This window comes from Macaca thibetana, chromosome 6 (assembly GCF_024542745.1).
Source record: "Macaca thibetana thibetana isolate TM-01 chromosome 6, ASM2454274v1, whole genome shotgun sequence".
Classification (NCBI taxonomy): domain Eukaryota; kingdom Metazoa; phylum Chordata; class Mammalia; order Primates; family Cercopithecidae; genus Macaca; species Macaca thibetana.
The window spans coordinates 1,598,379-1,612,241 of NC_065583.1; the positions used below are offsets into that span (position 1 = coordinate 1,598,379).

The 13,863-nt window shown below is 49.8% G+C and overlaps 1 protein-coding gene across 1 annotated transcript in view; it reads left to right on the top strand.

Moving 5' to 3' along the window:
• Positions 1 to 13,863, top strand: part of TBC1D9B (TBC1 domain family member 9B) — a 322,522-nt gene that overhangs the window by 102,107 nt on the left and 206,552 nt on the right. The window lies entirely within an intron of this gene.

The window sequence follows — 13,863 nt, forward strand, 5'->3', positions numbered from 1 at the left end:
GCCCAGGATTTAAGAGCAGCCTGGGCCAGGCGCGGTGGCTCACGCCTGTAATCCCAGCACTTTGGGAGGGCAGATCACGAGGCCAGAAGATTGAGACCATGCTGGCTGACACGGTGAAACCCCGTCTCTACTAAAAATACAAAAAATTAGCTGGGTGTGGTGGCGGGAGCCTGTAGTCCCATCTACTCGGGAGGCTGAGGCAGGAGAATGGCGTGAACCCGGGAGGCGGAGCTTGCATTGAGCTGAGATCGCGCTACCGCACTCCAGCCTGAGCAACAGAGCGAGACTCCATCTCAAAAAAAAAAAAAAAGTAGCCTGGGCAACAGAGTCCCCATCTCTGCCAAAGAAAAGAAAAAAAATGGCTGAAGATGAGAATTTTTTTCTGCCTTTGAGGGAATGCTTTCTCTCTCCCCATCCAGTAGGAATGAGAAAGTGCTGTGCTCCAGTTGGGGCTGGCATTTATCTTGCAGCTGTGAGAGAAGATGGCCCTGGGGATGAAGCCTGCGAAAAGGCCACGCAGCCCGCCCAAAACCCTTTCTTCCCCTGGATCCCCTTCTCAAGGAAGCCCATGTCAGTGAGGGTTTCTGTTAATTGCAGCCCAAGGCATCCCAATGGCCCCCAATGTGTGTCTCTCTTCCCAGCCTGGGATGCTCCTGGCGTGCCCCAGGTGATGCTGGAGAGACTCCTGACTCAGCCCAGGGGCAGGGCAAGCCACCTCTGTCACAGGGGAACAAGTGTGCCTGTTACTGTCACTACCCAGATCTATGTCCCTTATACCTGTAAGCACATCCCAGTTTTCCTTGGGAAACCCTCCAGACACCAACCAATTCTGGCATCAACTGGGTGTCCTACGATTCAATCCGATTCCGACACTAACTACCCGGAGTTGGCTTGACCCTCCGTAGGGTTTAGTCCCGTAATACTGGCCTGTCTTCCGGTGCCGAGCCACCCACACTTTGGTCCGACTTGGCTACAAAGTTAGAGCTTCCCACAACCTGCCCCACTTCAGGTTCTGTAATTTGCTAGAATGACTCACAGGACTCAGGAGGGCACTTTCCTTACTCCTGCCGTAATAAAGGATACAACTCAGGAACTGCCAAACGGAGGAGATGCACAGGGCGAGGGATAAGGAAAGGGGCCTGGAGCCCCTATCCCCTCTCTGGGTGCATCCCCTCCCAGCATCTGTGTGTTCACCAACCCAGAAGCTTGGAGGCTTCATTACCTGAGCCTCGGCTAGGGATGACTGAATCAGTCTCCCGCTCTGCACCCCTCCCTGGAGATTGGGCGATGGGGTTGAAAGTCTCAACCCTTTAAATACATGCCTGGTTCCTCTGGCAACCAGCCCTCATCCTGAGGCTATCTAAAATCATGATCAGAGATTATCCCCATTATCAGAGATTCCAAGGGTTTCGGGAGTTATATGCCAAGAAGCAGGGACCAAGACCAATATTTATTTTTATTTATACCACACTCCCCATTCTCAGTCCATGGGGCTGGGTCAAGGGGTCCTTCCCCTTGGCCTCTAGGAAGAAACACATGGTCTGGTCCATTGGAGCATTTTATTCGGCTGCTCCCAGTGGCTGGCTTAGTGGGACTCACGACGTGAGATAAGCCACTGAGGCTCAGAATACGGAATGGAAAGTCCTTTAAAAAAGAGAAAGCGACCAGGCGCGGTGGCTCACGCCTGTAATCCCAGCACTTTGGGCCGAGACGGGCGGGTCACGAGGTCAGGAGATCGAGACCATCCTGGCTAACACGGTGAAACTCTGTCTCTACTAAAAATACAAAAAAATTTGCCGGGCGTGGTGGCCGCGCCTGTAGTCCCAGCTACTCGGGAGGCTGAGGCAGGAGAATGGTGTGAACCCGGGAGGCGGAGCTTGCAGTGAGCCGAGATCGTGCCACTGCACTGCAGCCTGGGTGACAGAGCAAGACTCCGTCTCAAAAAAAAAAAAAAAAAGAGAAAGCATTTCTGTCTTGCTGTGCCCCGCTGGGATTCTGAGAGGACAGAATGTTCCTCCTGAATGTGCTGGGAAGTGCCAGGGATCATCTTGTGCCCATACAGGGAGAGCCACCTGAGGCAACCCAAATGAAGGCAACCCAGGGGAGAGCAAGGTTGAGACAGGCACAGAGGGAGCCCAACACTGATGATATCTTTTGAGCACTTGTGCCTTAGGTCAGACCCATTAAGTTCTCCTCCCGCTTGAGCTGGGCTTCACATACTTGCACCCACCATGGCGCTGATCAGTGCATGCCACCCTTAGCTTGTGGGGGCCATGGGATTGCTTAAGGGCCCTCCCCAACTGCCCTCTTCACTCTTAGCTGAAAATCCCAAGTTCTAGATTTTCAGAGTTGGGGCCCCTGTGTCAGGAGGAGCTCCCTTCTCTAGGATAGGCCTAATTTGGGAGTGTTTTAAAATGAGTACATGGGAAATTTCAAGACGCCCAAACCCCAGAGGCCAGCCTTGGAGTAGTTCAGTGCTCCCTCCCCTTTGTCTCTACTACCATCAGTTAGGGCTGCATTCAGATGCAAATAACAGCAAATCCTTCACACTGGGGTTTAAACAAAGAAGTGCAGAAGAATGCTCCAGGCTGGCTCAGCCCTGGGAAAGTCCTCAGGGGCCCGGGCTCCCTTGTCCATCTCCACTGCCTTTAGTGCATGGCTTCTGTCCTCGGGGCCCCATGTGGCAGGAAGAAGCAGAAATACGGCACAGCTGAGCTCCCAGCCCGTGCATTGCCCGGAACCTCTCGAGGCTGGAAAGTGCCGTGGGTGGGCGGGCGGGGGGGCGGGTGGGGAGGATCTTCAATTGTTTGCTAATGTATTCCAAATACCTAGAACGGCTGCTCCATAAAACTGTGCTGAATGAACGAGTGGGTGGATGAACGGGTGGATGCCCATACAGGCAAACTGAATTTTTACCTCCTACAGCCTCTACAGCCTCTACTGTGATGTCAGGCGTGGGAGAAAGGATGAGCACTGAGCGGCCCCTTAAGGCATCTGTCACTCTGTTCCTCACGCTGACACGTGATCTCTTGACATCCCCACAGGCCCTCACCTTCTACAGGTGGAATCTCTTTTTTGTTTGTTTGTTTGAGATGGAGTTTCGCTCTTGTTGCCCACACTGGAGTGCAGTAACGCGATCTCGGCTCACTGCAACCTCCCCCTCCTGGAGTCAAGCGATTCTCCTGCCTGTAGTCTCCTGAGTAGCTGGGATTACAGGTGCCCACCACCACGCCCGGCTAATTTCTTGTTTTTAGTAGAAACGGGCTTTCACCATGTTAGCCAGGCTGGTCTCGAACTCCTGGCCTCAGATGAACCACCTGCCTCGGCCTCCCAAATTGCTGGGATTACAGGCGTGGCCATCGCGCCCGGCAAGAGATTTCCTTTGTCATCTATCTGAGCCAATCCGGAACTCTCAACCCCCACCAAACTTTTTTTTTTTTTTTTTTTTTTTTTTTTGAGATGGAGTCTCGCTCTGTCGCCGGGGCTGGAGCGCAGTGGCCGGATCTCAGCTCACTGCAAGCTCTGCCTCCCGGGTTTACGCCATTCTCCTGCCTCAGCCTCCTGTGTAGCTGGGACTACAGGCGCCCGCCACCTCGCCCGGCTAGTTTTTTGTATTTTTTTAGTAGAGACGGGGTTTCACCGTGTTCGCCAGGATGGTCTCGATCTCCTGACCTCGTGATCCGCCCGTCTCGGCCTCCCAAAGTGCTGGGATTACAGGCTTGAGCCACCACGCCCGGCCCTCACCAAACTTTTTTAGAAGATTTTTGTTGTTGTTTATATTTTGTTTTCTTTTGAGACAGGGTCTCACCCTGTCATCCAGGCCAGAGTGTGGTGGTACAAACACAGCTCACTGTAGCCTCAACTTCCTGGGCTTAAGCAATCTTCCTTCCTCAGCCTCCAGAGTAGCTGGGACACCACAATGCCCAGCAAATTATTTTATTATTTTTTGTAGAGATGGGGTCTCGCTATGCTGTTCAGGCTGGTCTTAAACTCCTGACCTCAAGTGATCCTCCCGTTTCAGCCTCCCAGAGCACTGGAATTACAGGGGTGAGCCATTGCACCCAGCTCTCCTGAGACCTTGTACCTTTCTGATGGGATCTGGCAAATGCATAATACTAGTAACAGCCATTCATCTGGAAGAGGGGGTTGCATGGCTCATCGTCTAGGCTTAACCCTGGGCAGGAGTTTGAGGGTCCTGGGACTTTTTAAGTTTCCTTTGATACTTTCCAGTCCTTGTTCATACATATGGACTTGTTCCACATAATGGCGAACAGAGATTTATTTGTATTCTGCTTTTGCACTCAACAGAACATGATAAGTGTTCTTCACGTTGCTACAGCCTGTTCGATACATTAATAGCTGCATAACCATCCTCAAATTTGTTGCACTACAATTTGCTTAACAAATAAAGGAGTTTATTTCCAACTTTTTGTCCCTGTAGCTAATGCTACAGTAAATATCCTTATGTACACAGTTCGTTTGTTTTCTCTTGTGTTGAATGTTGGCTTAAAATTGTCCTGGACTCTGGTGTCAGCTTTGGGCTGGCAGCTTGCATTGCCCGCCCTCCTGAATCCCCAGGCTGCTGGTCATGGAAAAGCTTCTGGGTCTCACGTCAGATTCTCGGCTGACCACAAATGATCTGCACATTGTCCCCTACCTTTAAGACATGTCTGAGAGAGAGGGTCAAAACCCTACCTCTACGTCTGAAAGAAACCAGCCAGCATTCACCTGGCAGGAAGTGGGATCAGGGCATCTGCACGAGCTTCCCCCTGCAGCAGATGGAGGCTGCCCTTGCCTGTCCTTTGCCCACTGAGCTATTTTGGCCCTGGAAGGGGGCCCATTCCTCCCCCATAAGAGACTCTCTTGGCAGAGCTGACAGTCAAGGTGGTTCGAGTTTCTACAGCCAAGGGGCAGGCATCTGATCCAAGGTAGGAAGCTTGTGTTCATGCTTGAGGAACCCAGCACTGGCTTGGCCCGACAGCAGCACCCTCATGGAACCCCTTGGTTCCAGCTACCCCAACCCCCAGAGCTGCCTGAGGGCTGTCCTTTCTGAGCCTAGCCCTGCTGCCCTCCCTCTGAGAGGTGAAGCTGGCTAGGCGTCTGGGTGGGGTGGGGACTTGGAGAACTTTTCTGTCTCCTAAAGGATTGTAAACGCACCAATCAGCGCTCTGTGTCTAGCTAAAGGTTTGTAAACGCACCAATCAGCACTCTGTAAAATGGACCAATCAGCAGGATGTGGGCAGGGCCAGATAAGGGAATAAAAGCTGGCCACCCGATGCCAGCAGCGGCAACCCCATCCGGTCCTGTTCCGTGCTGTGGAAGGTTTGTTCTTTCGCTCTTTGCAGTAAGTCTTGCTGCTGCTCACTCTTTGGGTCAGCACTACCTTTATGAGCTGTAACACTCACCGGGAAGGTCTGCAGGTTCACTCCTGAAGTCAGCGAGACCATGAACCCACCGGGAGGAACAAACAACTCCGGACGTGCCACCTTTAAGAGCTGTGACACTCACTGTGAAGGTCTGTGGCTTCACTGAAGTCAGCAATACCACGAACCCACCAGAAGGAACCAATTCCGGATGCACCTCCAGCCAGATGAGTGGCCCTGCAGCTTTCCTCAGCCCAGCCGCATGGCCTCTGGCTCAGCTCTTTGTGGCTCAGTCATTCATCACTCTACATTCAAAGAAACCTCTTTCTGTGCAAGTTGGACCAAGTCTGTCTCTCCTGCCCATGAGTATAAGGGTCCTCCTGGATATCCCAGGTCCCCTGGTGGAGGGGCCCTCAGGAATCCAACGATCACCACTGCAGATCAGCCTCAGCACCAGCCCTCAGATGCAGGGGTTGCCGGCCGCCTCAGGCTTCTTTAGCCCGGCCGCGTGGCCTCTCGCTCAGCTTTTTGTGGCCTAGTCATTCATCACTCTGATCAAACCCATCTTGACAAAGGACAAAGCAATACCTTCGATCCTGCTTTTTAGCAGCCATCCCGGCAGCCTGTTTCTGCTCAGCATTGACCAGGTCCAGGACCCACCCACATTCCTGGACAGAGCTCGACTGTCAGCCTCAGGCTTCCTGGGCTGAGCCAAATGCAAGGAAACCCAGGGGTCCTCTGTATCCTGAGCCTGGTGCCAACCTGCAATAGCAACACGAGTGAGGCCCGGGAGGCTGCCAGGAGTGGGCTGCCACCCCAGAGCCGCCACTCACTCCTCATCAGCTGGGCAAAGAGCTTACTTCTCTGCGCTTCAGTTTCCAGATCTGCAAAATAGGTGTAACAATCCCTCTGTCTGAGCATCTGCAGGAAGATCCAATTCTGGTCTCTGGAACATGACAGCTTCCAAATCTGAGCCATTCTGTCACTTCTCTTGGGTCAGTTGGGGTTTCCACAATGTCACCCCATCAGACTGTCACTAACATGGCCTGAGAGCCCTGGGCTCAGGGGGCTGCCAGCATGGCAGGTTTCCCTCCCCACATCCTGGCCATTACTTCCCTAATGAGACATCCCCTCAGAGAAGGGAAAGGAGGGCAGGTTCGCTCATTTAGCGAAGCCTCTCGGAGGTGAGAGGAGCCTGGGCAGGTTCATTTTTTGAGGTTCTTGGTTTGCTACAAATGAGAAGGTTGCAGTGATTGCGGTATAATTTCAGTGTTCTCACAACAAATTAGAACACAACACATTTGTGTCGTTGACAGGAAAACAGCAGAATTCAGTACATTTCCTGGTGAGTTCTGAGTGTTGCAGTCCCAGGGCAGGATACAAGCTTTGGGTCTCAGGATGGCTGTCCACTTCTGCTGGATCTGGGTGTATCCTTAAAGTCTGGATGTCTAGAAAAAGACACAGTCAACGCCCCCGCACCGCAGAACTTTCACTGGATCACATTCGAATAAAAGAGGGTGGAGGGACATGTTGAGATGTTTGGAAATATCTGACTAGGGGAGGGATATGGAATTATTTTAGGGAATTCATTGTTCATTGTCCCGGTCATGATAGCATGGAAGAACAGCCCAAAGGGTCATAAGATAGTTCAGGAAAGAACTTGACAAGTCAAAGTGACAGATAGAGCAGCAGGTCCCCAATACTTTTTTTTTTTTTTTTTTTTGAGGCGGAGTCTCGCTCTGTCGCCCAGGCTGGAGTGCAGTGGCGCGATCTCGGCTCACTGCAAGCTCTGCCTCCCGGGTTCCCGCCATTCTCCTGCCTCAGCCTCCCGAGTAGCTGGGACTACAGGCGCCGCCACCACGCCCGGCTAATTTTTTTGTATTTTTAGTGGAGACGGGGTTTCATTGTGTTAGCCAGGATGGTCTCGATCTCCTGACCTCGTGATCCACCCGTCTCGGCCTCCCAAAGTGCTGGGATTACAGGCTTGAGCCACCGCGCCCGGCCAAGTCCCCAATACTTTTGACACCAGGGACCAGGTTTAGTGGAAGACAATTTTTCCATTGACTGGAATCAGGCTGGGGGTGGTTTTGAGATGATTCAAGCACATTACATTTGTTGTTCATTTTATTTCTATTATTATTACATTGTAATATATAATGAAATATTATACAACTCACCATAATGTAGATCAGTGGGAGCCCTGAGCTTGTTTTCCTGCAACTAGACAGTCCCATCTGGGGGTGATGGGAGACAGTGACAGATCATCAGGCATTAGATTCTCAGGAGCGTGCAACCCACATCCCTCATGCACACAGTTCACAACAGGGTTCACGCTCCTATGAGAATCCAGTGTTGCTGATGATGTAACAGGAGGTGGAGCTTAGGCGGTAATGTGAGCAATGGGGAGCAGCTGTAAATACAGATGAGGCTTCACTCACTCACTCACCTGCCTGCTCTGTGAGGTTGAGGACCCCTCAGATACAGTATTTATGACCACATGGTAGTCACTGCTGAACCCAGGTGGTGGGGTACACGGCTGCGTCACTGTACCAGTCTTGCAACTTTTTCATATATTTGAAATTTTTCATTAGAAGAGAGTAAATTTTGGCCGGGCGCGGTGGCTCAAGCCTGTAATCCCAGCACTTTGGGAGGCCGAGACGGGCGGATCACGAGGTCAGGAGTTCGAGACCATCCTGGCTAACACGGTGAAACCCCATCTCCACTAAAAATACAAAAAAATTAGCCGGGCGAGGTGGCGGGCGCCTGTACTCCCAGCTACTCGGGAGGCTCAGGCAGGAGAATGGCGTAAACCCGGGAGGCGGAGCTTGCAGTGAGCTGAGATCGCGCCACTGCACTCCAGCCTGGGCGACAGAGCAAGACTCCGCCTCAAAAAAAAAAAAAAAAGAGAGTAAATTTTTTGGATTGCTAATGCAAATATGTTGTAGATTCTTCTAAATAAAATGCCATTACGTCATGTCCTGGTGCGAGTGAGCACCTGGTGCTTGTGAGTGCTCCCGGGGGTGCCTGTGGGAGGGTGGTGTTTCAGTCCTCACCTGGGTTGCTACTTGAACCCTTCACAGACCTCACTCCTCCAGTAACAAGTCATGAGGAATGGGGTAACTACATCAGCTCCATGTTCCAGGCATCTGTCCTCTGATTTGCATCTGGCAGAGCTGGAGAGGCAGAGGTCATCAGCTCCACTTCACAGAGAGAAACTGATGCCAAGGGGACAAGAACTTGCAGAGATCACAGAGCTGACTTGTGGCCAAGTGGGAATTTGAACCAATGGCACTCTGGTAAACAACTGTGAAAAATAAGAAAGAGGGGGAGGGGGAGGGAAGGGAGGCCTGATTTGTAGTGTGTGCCAATTTTCCGTGGTATAAATACTACCTCACTGCCGTGGCTGGTTTCAAAGTGCCAGTGTTTAACAACCGGCTTGCAGAATTTCTGAATATTTAATAACTGGCTTCAGCACAGCATCGATTTGAACCCAGTCCTAGGCATCCGTCCCTTGAGCTCCTCTTCCGTTTTCTGTCCTTTGCACACCATTTCACCACATCTGTGTTCTACCTGTGAGTTATTAGTTTTCTTTAAGACACCTCACTTTTTAAAAGCAGGTGACATGACTATCGTTGAAAGCTAAATCACTTGCTATGAAGTAGAAGGTTATATTAAAATGAACGTTTATTTTTTAAATAAAAAAATGTTCTTTGTACTTATTAAAGCTCCTAAGAAGAGTCCTAAAATACCCTTGCCATGTGCTTGCTCTGGCGACCCACTCTGGGGACCTGGAACCTGTCTCTTGGCCTTCTGTGAAGCCCATTAGATGGACACGGCTTCTCAGTGGATTCTTTGGTTTTGAGATGGAATCCTGCTCTGTTGCCCAGGCTGGAGTGCGGTGGTGCAATCTCGTCTCCCTGCAACCTCCTCTTCCCAGGTTCAAGCGATTCTCCTGCCTCAGCCTCCAGAGTAGCCGAGATTACAGGCGCACGCCACCACACTCAGCTCATTTTTGTATTTTTAGTGGCGACGGGGTTTCACCATGTTGGCCAGGTTGGTCTCGAACGCCCGGCCTCAAGTGATCCTCCCGCCTTGGCCTCCCAAAGTGCTGGGATTACAGGCGTGAGCCACCGTGCCCGGCCCTCACTGAATTCTTCACAAGGCAAATTCAGCAAATCCGATGTGAATGTGAAAAAGCTCGGCCAGTATCAGAAGCATCTCTTGTATGGTTGATGTCTCCATACAGCCCTTCACCTACAGCATCCCTGAGGACGTCAGGTCTGTAAGGAACACACAGCTTCTCCTGGACAGCCTGCTCCGGGGAGTTGGACTGGGTTTCTGCAGTGGTTTTACCTGCAGCCACAGCTGGGGTGGGGTTTCATAATTACCAACAGTGGAAGCAGCCAACATAGATGGAAACTCATGAGGGACAGGAGCAGGAGGTGGCTGTGGGGAGGGAAGACACAGATAAAAGAGGCTTAGGTGGGGAGGAAGGGGGCAGCTTGAAAAGATGGCGCCGGCCGGGCGCGGTGGCTCAAGCCTGTAATCCCAGCACTTTGGGAAGCCGAGACGGGCGGATCACGAGGTCAGGAGATCGAGACCACCCTGGCTAACACGGTGAAACCCCGTCTCTACTAAAAAAATACAAAAAAACTAGCCGGGCGAGGTGGCGGCGCCTGTAGTCCCAGCTACTCGGGAGGCTGAGGCAGGAGAATGGCGTGAACCCAGGAGGCGGAGCTTGCAGTGAGCTGAGATCCGGCCACTCACTCCAGCCTGGGCGACAGAGCGAGACTCCGTCTCAAAAAAAAAAAAAAAAAAAAAGAAAAAGAAAAGATGGCGCCCAGTGCCTACCAACACTAAATACATGCCTGCCTGTGACGCATCATCCCGCTCCAAAGGACACTCTCAGAGATGCAGACGCATCCCCACCAAGAGGCATGCAGGCTTCATAATGGCTCAATCCATCACATTCCCAAAAAAATCAATATGAATGCCCATCCACAGGAAATGGATAAATCAACAGTGGAATATTATACGGAGAATAAAAAGAGCAAACTAACTACACACACAAAAACACAAAATCTCACAGACATAAGAAAAAGAAACAGGACACCAAAGATTTCATATTGTGTGATTCTATTTATATTATATAAAGTTCAACAAAAGGCAAACTAATCAAAAGCAACAGAAGTCAGAATAGTAGCTGGGCATGGTGGTGCACACTTGTAGTCCCAGCGACTCAGGAGGATGAGGTGGGAGCATTGCTGAGCCCAGGAGTTCAAGACTGCGAGAAGCCATGATTGCACCACTGCACTCCCGCCTGGTTGACAGGCTAAGACCCTGTCTCTAAAGAAAGATGAAAAGAAATCAGAATGGTGGGGTGCTCACGACTAAGAAGCTCAGGGAAACTTTCAGGAGTGCTAGTAATGTTCTCCATCTTGATCTAGATAATGGGTAAAGGGTGTTTGCACCTCATAAAAAACGTGTTGAGTTGTACACATAAAAATTTTGCACTTTACTATATGTATGTTATATTGCAGTATAAAAAATTAATACATGTATGAAAGAAGTAAAAAAATATATAGTGCTGGCTGAAGAGGATCAGAAACAGAATGACATCAATGACCCAATACAGTTTAATAATTAAAAAGCACATGCACATTAAGCAACAACATGCATTTTGCAAGAACACAAACAAAAGAGACACATGAAGCACACGAAAATGGTTTCCTATGGGTCATGGAGTGAGAAATGGTGATAAAAGGGAACATATCAGTAATGAAGTAAGAGCAGGGCCTTCCTAGGAACAGTGGGGATTATGTGCCATTCAAGAAAGAAAAGGAAGAGGAGGAGGAACAGGAGTTGGACTTTGGGAAATCTGGGCGACCCACCGGGGTATCTAGCACTGTCCAGGGGACGCTGCTTGGCCTCTGATTGCTGGAGTCCCAAACTCTGTGCAGCATGCTTTACACACACATTACCCCTTCTGCTGTCCTGGGAGGGCAGACATTGCTCATAGAGAAGACAGCTCTTCTTCTGAAGGACTGAAGCTCTTACGGGGCCTGGATGTGGGAGGCTGGCAGCTGGGGCCCCACTGGAGTTCTGGGGAGAAGGGGAATTTGAGCTGAGGCTTACAGGTGACCTAGGATGTATTGTGGGCTGAGAAATGGACACAGAGGCAGGGGAATGTGGTGCGTGGTAGAGTCAGGGAAATAACCCCATTAAGGAAAAAGGCTCGTGGGCAGCTTATTCACAGGCCAGCGTGGGCCAGAGTCAGACTGCGGCACACATCCTCCAGGAGACCTGCCATGTCCAATAAAACCACTCGTGCTTTTATTTAACCAATACTTTTAATTAATTCACTTTTTTCTTAAATGTTTTAAAAGATATACATCATGTAAAGATATACAAATGGCCAATAAGCACATGAAAAGCTGTTCAACACCACTAATCATTAGGGAAATGCAAATCAAAACCATAAAGAGATACCACCTAATACCGATTTGGATGGCTACTATTTTGAAAAACAAATAGAGAAGTGTTGGCAAGGATGTGAAGAAACTGGAACCCTTGGGCAGTTGGTGGGAATGTAAAATGGGACAGCCACTATATAAAAAAAAAAAAAAAAAAAAAGTAGGGCAGTTCCTGGAAAAAATTAAGCATAGAATTACCATTAGATCTGGTAATTCCACTTCTGAGTATATACACGAAAGAATTGAAAGCATTAAGGGATATTTATACGCCCCATGTTCATAGCATCATTATTCACAATAACCAAACGGTAGAGGCAACCCAAGTGTCCTGTGATGAATGGATAAACGAAATGTATTATATCCATACAGTGGAATGGATGAATGGCTAAAAAAAACTTGGTATATACATAAAATGTGATATGATTCAGCCTTAGCAAAGGAGGAATCTGACATGTACTTCAACAGAGATGAACCTCAAGGACATCATGCAAAGCAAGATAACCTACTCACAAAAGGACAAATACTATATGATTCCACCGATGTGGGTAACTAGAATCATCAAAATCATAGAGACAGAAAAGAAGAATGGTGGTTGGGGGAGGAGGAAGGTTTAATGGGTGCAGAGTTTCAGTTTTACAAGATGGAAAGAGTTCTGGAGACGGATGATGAAGGTTACACAACGGTGTGAATGTACTTAAGGCCACTGATCCATATGCTTAAAAATGGTTAAGATGGACAATTTTATGTTATGCATATTTTACCACAATATTTTAAAAGGTAGCGTTGTCTCACTATTATAAATGAAAAACCTCTTGTCTCCCTAAGGTCTCCTTAAAACCTTAAGATCTCCTTGGCCAGGTGCGGTGGCTCATGCCTGTAATCCCAACACCTTGAGAGGCCGAGGCAGGTGGATCACGAGGCCAGGAGATCGAGACCATCCTGGCTAACACGGTGAAACCCCGTCTCTACTAAAAATACAAAAAAAAAAAAAAAAAAAAATCTAGGCGTGGTGGCGGTGCCTGTAGTCCCAGCTACTCGGGAGGCTGAGGCAGGAGAATGGCGTGAACCTGGGAGGCAGAGCTTGCAGTGAGCTGAGACCACGTCACTGCACTCCAGCCTGGGAAAATAAAAAACAAACAAACAAACAAACAAAACCCCTTAAGGTCTCCTTAAAAGACAATGCCACTTCCAAGTACAGGCTGGTGTGAATGTCGCCATACATGCCGGTGCCTGATGAGGCTGTGCACTGAGACCTCATCTCGCTTTATTTAAAGAGGAGATCGGCAAGTGCCAGGGAGGTGTTAAAGGTGCTCCGGAACCAACTTTCTCCCTGACAAATTCAGAAGGGTTGAGAAAGCCATTTCCTCCCCACCTGATTAACAAAGTGGTGCTTGTGAGCTTCTATAATTGTTTCTTGTGCCAGGGGTTGTGGGCATCTTACAGTTTGAAGACTCCTCCCTTATAAGGACAAAGGAGTAGAGGCCATGAGCCTGTCGGGCAGGGGTCGGCCAGGGCATACCCAGCGAGAAGACAGGAGACCCTCACTGGGAAGAGCCCCACACAGGCCCTAGATGTGGCCCCGGGTTGTGGGGGCAAGGAATATTTGGGTCGTGGGTGCTAGAGCATGGGTACCTTGGTGCTAAGGACTCCCTGCCCTAGGAAGGGCCCAGCTGGAGGGGGACCAGATCAGAGCACTCTTTAAATGCCAGGCCCAGGGTGGGGATCCCACTGCTTTGGTCTAGGGGCTGTGCTTGTTGAGGATAAGTAAGAAAGAAAAAGCCGTTATCCATAGGCCAGGGCATGGTCTATAAGGACTATGGTAGAGGGTGGAAGAGAGGGAAATGGAGGGAGAAATTGTGAAGGATGTCACCAAGTCATCAATAATGGACATCTGTCTTCTTTTTTTTTTCTTTTTTTGAGATGGAGTCTTGCTCTGTCGCCCAGGCTGGAGTGCAGTGACGCGATCTCAGCTCACCGCAACCTCCACCTCCTAGGTTCCAACGATTCACCTGCCTCAGTCTCCCAAC